The sequence below is a fragment of the Varanus komodoensis genome, unplaced genomic scaffold, assembly GCF_004798865.1.
Source record: "Varanus komodoensis strain SLA01 unplaced genomic scaffold, ASM479886v1 scaffold1, whole genome shotgun sequence".
NCBI classification, from domain to species: domain Eukaryota; kingdom Metazoa; phylum Chordata; class Lepidosauria; order Squamata; family Varanidae; genus Varanus; species Varanus komodoensis.
This window is the reverse complement of record NW_025335268.1, coordinates 27,948,278-27,954,277: the sequence shown is the minus strand read 5'-3', so window position 1 is coordinate 27,954,277 and position 6,000 is coordinate 27,948,278. Positions and strand designations below refer to the sequence as shown.

The 6,000-nt window shown below is 43.6% G+C and overlaps 1 protein-coding gene and 1 long non-coding RNA gene across 2 annotated transcripts in view; both read right to left on the bottom strand.

Moving 5' to 3' along the window:
* Positions 1-6,000, bottom strand: part of GALNT2 (polypeptide N-acetylgalactosaminyltransferase 2) — an 81,434-nt gene that overhangs the window by 49,903 nt on the left and 25,531 nt on the right. The window lies entirely within an intron of this gene.
* LOC123018501 lies at positions 3,585-4,000 on the bottom strand. Its single transcript, XR_006413787.1, has 2 exons — positions 3,904-4,000; positions 3,585-3,772 (listed from the first exon to the last, which is right to left on the bottom strand). It is a non-coding gene; the product is annotated as an uncharacterized LOC123018501 (long non-coding RNA).

Here is a 6,000-nt window from a genome sequence, read left to right as displayed (position 1 = left end):
CAGCGAGGAGGCGGCCCTCCTCCGGCGTAGGCTGCCGGGCGCAGTAGAGCTGCCACTCTAATGGCAGACAGTGACGAGGAACTAAAGAGCCTCTTGATGATGGGGAAGAAATGGAGGTAGTGAAAGGTTTTATTTTCCTGGGCTCCAAGATCACCACAGACGAGGACTGCAGCCAAGAAATTAAAAGACGCTTGCTCCTGGGGGTGGTGGGGGGGAAGCTATGGCAAATCTAGACAGCATACTAAAAAGCAGAGACATCACCCTGCCAGCAAAAGAGTGTATAGTCTAGGCTATAGTTTTCCCAGTTGCAATGCATGGCTGTGAAAGTTGGACCATAAGGAAGGCTGAGCACCGAAGAATTGAGCCTTTGAATTGTGGTGCTGGAGAAGACTCCTATGAGTTCCTTGGACTGCTAGGCAATCAAACCGGTCAGTCCTAGAGGAGATCAACCCTGACTGCTCTTTAGAAGGCCAGACACTGAAGATGAAACTCAAATACTTTGGCCACTTAATGAGAAGGAAGGTCTCCCTGGAGAAGAGCCTAATGCTCGGAACAATAGATGGCAAAAGAAGAAGGAGACAGCAGAGAATGAGGTGGCTAGATGGAGTCACTGAAGCAGTCAGCGTGAGTCTCAGTGGACTCCGGGGTATGGTGGAGGATAGGAAGGCCTGGAGGAATGTTGTCCATGGGGTCGTGATGGATCGGACACGACTTTGCGACTAACAACAACAAGATGCAAACTGCAGATGCAACTGATCTACTACCCACCCTGAAGCCCAGCAGCCTCCGTGAACTGACAGAGATGGTCTCAAGTATAGTGTTGCAAAGAATCCAAGATGGTTGTTCTAGGTGACTAGGTTCCATGGTGAGACTACTTCTGGGGCTCCAGCTTTGGACTTCAAAGCCTCCGTGACAGCCATGAGGATGCTTTACGTTGTCACATGGAGTGGGAATTTCCTTGGTTTGGTCTTTGCTCCTAGCTATGTGATGTGTAATTTGAAAGTTGGAGGGATCCATGGTCAGACCACTTCCTCAAGAAACTTGCACTTGGGACATTACTTCCCTCCTGAAGTAATGAGCTCCTGGGGGGCTCATCTGGATAGTCTGCCCCAAGGGACTGATGGAATCCAGTGGATTTCTGAGTGCTCTTGGGCATTTTCATTGGATGTTAGCTAAGACCCTTGTCTCACAGTGGCACAGTGAGATGTGGAGAGCCACTGATTTAATTCTACCTCTACCGTTCAAAGTGAAGACAACTGAGAACGTTCTAAAGCAGGTAGGATTATCAGCAGCAGCAGCAGCATATATAAGAAGGCCTATTTTGCTGCCTCTATTCCATCCTCGAGCTGCATATTGATGCTCTTCCCAGTGAGCTTTGGTTATGTCAAGGACCTGCTATGATCTTTTTGAGGACAAAATCACTTGTCTCCATAGTGAACTTGATGCTATTATCAGCACAGCTCCAGCTGAAGCCACAAGTCAATTACTGCACATGTCAATTAGTGCTTCTTGATGACATGGACAATATGTTTCCATCAATTCAACCAACTATGTGCTCTCTCATTCATTACTCCTCCTGTAAAAGCAAGCCATGGGGATACGACTGGAGGAGTCCAGAGAGACATAATGCATCTCTGCATGAACAGGTGCTTCCTGCTGTTCTTAAAGAAGCAGTAGTGCAATCATCCCCCCAAAAAACCACTCTGGTATTTGACAATGGCATTTGATTATGGTTTTGACAACTACTGCCAAGCTGCAAATATGTCTAAGGTACCTAAAAGGGTCACGGCAGAACAACTGCAAGCATTCTGCAAGGATAGTAGATCCATTCCAGGCTAGGTTCTGACCTGGTTATGGGACGGAATGCTTGAATCCCTGATAATCCTGGATCCCCTTTATCTGAAGGACAGGGAAAGCAAACCCTGTTAATTCTGCTCAATATCTCACGTTTTGATACTATTAACCATGGTAATTATTTATTGGATAGACTCCAGAGCTATGCACTGATCTAACCTGTAGGCTCAGTTTCAGTTAGGGGATGGCTACTCCTCTGCCCTTGGCAATTGAGCTATAGGGTATCATCTTATCTCAGTGTACTTCAATGTCTACCTGAAGCTACCAGGAATGCTCATCAGGGAATTTTGAGCCAAATGCTATCAGTAACCTGATGACCCACACTAAAGCTGAACCCTGTGGGTAAACAGTTCACAACAGGCTTACAGCCTGTTCAGGTTAGGGTTAGTCACTTTAAAGAAGCAGCTGACAGTCAGGGGTTATTACTTGTTGCTGAAACCCCAAATCACCATAGCAGGTCAGAGTGCCTTTTACCAACTTTGGCTGGTTCATCAGCTATGACCACTCCTAGACAGCAATAGCCTGGTCACCTGGCACAGGCACTAGTAAGCTCAAGACTGGATTACTGCTGTTCCCTATGTAAAGCTGCTCTTAAGTATGTTTTACAAACTAGAAGTAGAGCAGAATGCAGAAATTCAGCTGTCATTAGGAGCTGCCCCCTTTCAGCATAAAACTCCTTTGCTGAGGGAATTGCTCAGGCTGCCAATTAATTAGCATTCCAGGTTAAAGGTTTTGCTACTAGTGTATAAAGCCCTAAAAATTTGAGAACTAGAAACCTGAACAGCGATACGGACTTTCTGGAAAAAGTGGAACTAGAAAAATTTCCAGTGCTCTGATTTACCTAATTTAGCATGTTTAGCTCATTTTTACTCCCCAACACAAAATATCTCTGATTTAGAAACAAAACAAAAATGTAATCCATGTCATTTTTATATGCAATATAAATATGTCATAAGTTTTCTCAGTAACTGCAAAATATTTAAACTGAAACATTTGCTTAGGAGAAAATTAGCCACACAAATATAGTTAAAATGTGATATTCAAACACATTCAAAGGTTTATAGAGAGATGATTGTATTGGAATATATATATAAAAATGTGGAGACAAGAACAAATATTTCCTTTTGAAGTTTATATTTAACAAAAAATCTGAAAGAACATTCTGTTGTTAGGTTATATATCCAAAGGGAGCTAATATACATTACATCAACAGGGTTTTTTCCCCTTTGTGTGTGTAAGTAGATGTAGCACGTTTGGTTTTGCTCACTCTCTCTCCACACTGCTAATCAGTTCCATTTCAAGCTGAGAAATATCTGATACAGAACAAGTTGCAGAATGTTCTATTTCACTAAAGGACGTATGTGGGTCTATGAACACAGGCTGGGGAACCTGGGCAGCAAGGTGCTGTTGCACACATATCCTTCTTATGAGATCCCACTGTGAGAACAGAAAGATGGATTAGGTAGCCTCTTTCTCTGGCCCAGCACAAGTTCTCCTTATATTTGTATGCTCTCAAGTAAAACAGACAATGATCATAGTTTCAGTTTATTTCAGTGTATAATTTGGGTCTAGACCCAATCAGCGAGACAACTGTAATGTGTATAGGAAGCAATTATCATACCTTATATTTCATTCCCCCTTGGGCAACTGAGCACTAGGGTTTGTCAATCCCTGTGTTTTGAGAATATCCCTTTCTCTATCCCAACTCCCTTTCTTGCAGGTGCAGAAACTTTACAATCAAACTCATTTATTGGAGATCAACTGGTTCACAAGCAGCACAAATCAAATTAACTATTCTCTATTATAAGTGGCACTAGCTATCATCCATATGAAGAGCTGAATCCAAACAGAAACAATTCCTTCCTTCCATCTGTCCGTCCTTCAAAGGTCTTGACTCCAACCATCAGGGTGGCTCATGCTGTTTCAGGGCCAAATAGTAAAAACACTATCACTCAACTGGTCTGCTCTTTTAGCTTATTGTTTTATTACAAGATCTAAGAATTCCCCCATCTTCTTCCCAGACAGTTTGGTCCTCAGACCATCTCTTACCATCTGAGTTATCTTGTTTGAAAACCTTGACAGTTCAGGGCTATCTGCCAACTCCTTTTCCTCCTCCTCAGAATCTGAGAATGATCTAAGAATGCTGCATTTTGAGAAAGGTGGACCTCATCTCCAACACTTGCCTTAGAAGAATAAATAAAGTTCACAACCTATATTTAATCTGATGGTGGTACAGTAGCACAGACAACTATGGTTCAACTCAGACATATGCAATATAGAAAATTTTCCACTGGAAAGTATCACTGTACCTAAGAGAGTGCTTTCCCTCTTATCAACCTTCCTAGTCACTGAGATCATCAGCTGGCATGCTCCTGGTGGTTGTCCACAGATCTATGACCAGGCTGGAGTCCACTCAAAGAAGAGCTTTCAAGTGAGACAGATCCCTTTTGGCAGAACTTGCTACCTCTGGAGAACAGATGGGCACCAATGCTGTAGCATTTTTGGCACCTCCTGAAAACCTATTTATTCCAAGAAGCTTTCCTAGTTTAACCAGCCACAGCTTCTTATCAGTTTTATTATGACAGAGGGTTTCATTCATTTTATTTATCTTTTATTGTTCAGTACTACTGAATTTGTATAGATGTAGCGAGTATATGAATGCTGTAAAATAAATAAATAAATCTATCTGGACTATTAGTATTCCAGCCTACTATTTTAGGACCAATTTTTCTCAATATTATCATCTCTCAGTAACTTTTTTCCAATACTAAAATATATGAATTTTGAATAGTGAATTCAGAGCTGAAGGACACAGAGATATCAACATCAATTATTAGCATTAAGTTGACAAGACTATGGCATATTGTCATGTCATCAGTATGACATTTGTTTAGCATTTCAATTTCAAGTCCCCACAGTAGTGATATATGAAACTTTAACAGCAGCACAAGCAGAAATCTTATACTACAAAGCATGCATACCAGGTAGCACATTAAGATGAATCCAAGTATCTATATACAATGACTAAAAGAACCAGACAGACATCAATGTGTGCATTTTTAGTAGAAACTTTGAGTTCTAGCAAAAAAGAAAGCCTTTAGTTGAAATGGTTAAGAACATGTAACTACCAGAGAATGCACATACAAACACACAGAGCAGGCTAGAGTCAAGTGAAACTACGAGGAGAGGATAAAAGTTATACTATCATTCACAAAAACATTTGGCCTGTAGATTAGAGTATCAAATTATTACATCATGTTTCTTTGAGCATCAATCACTGCATCTCCTGCTGTGACAAAGGGTTAATTTATTTAAACTTGTATTCTGCCCTTTCTCCTGCAAAGAATCAAAAGCAGCTTACATAAACCTCTCCATTTTTTTTTTTTTCGCATGCTTTGTGTGCATTTTGGGGAGGAAAACATGTAGTCTGGCATTTCGGGTTCAGATGCAATCACTATCTTGTATTCAGTTTCTTAAAGAAGCTACGTGATCTTTGCAGTCAGGGAGATACCCACAGGTACTTTGTAACCAGGACCACGGCAGTTTCTCAAATGTTCGGATGTGCCCATAGCCCTCCGATGCAGTGCAGCAAAACAAGAAGGGGTAGCCTGGATGCATGGATGTGCATCCACATTCTATGGCATGAGTCCTCAAACTAAGGCCAGCGGGCCAGATCCGGCCTGCCATGCCCATTTAACCAGTCTGTCCCACATGTTTTCCACTTGTGGGGCACGCACGGGTACGCAGCTTCCTCACGAGGAGGTTGTTTTGGACTCACTGGGAGAAAACGATCTCCTCGCAAGCAAGCCGGCGCTTCGCCCCATCCCTGCCTTGCCTTCCCCCTCATCCCTGCCTTGCCTCACGAGCGCCCCCCCCCCCGATGGCACCCACCTCGCCCCGCGGACAAGAAGGCAATGGCTTGCTTGCCCAGAGATCACTTTGGACTCACTCGGAGAAAACTGTCTCCAAGGGAGCAAGCTGCTGCCTCACGTGCCTGCCTCGTGGCGTGTGCCCGCCCCCGCCTCGCCTCACGTGCCCGCCCTGTCTGCGCCTCCCCTCCCCTCACTGTGCGTGCGCCAGCACCTCACCTCCCCTCACCCTGAGAGCCCACCCGCCCATGCCTCGCCTCACCACGCCCCCACCCCC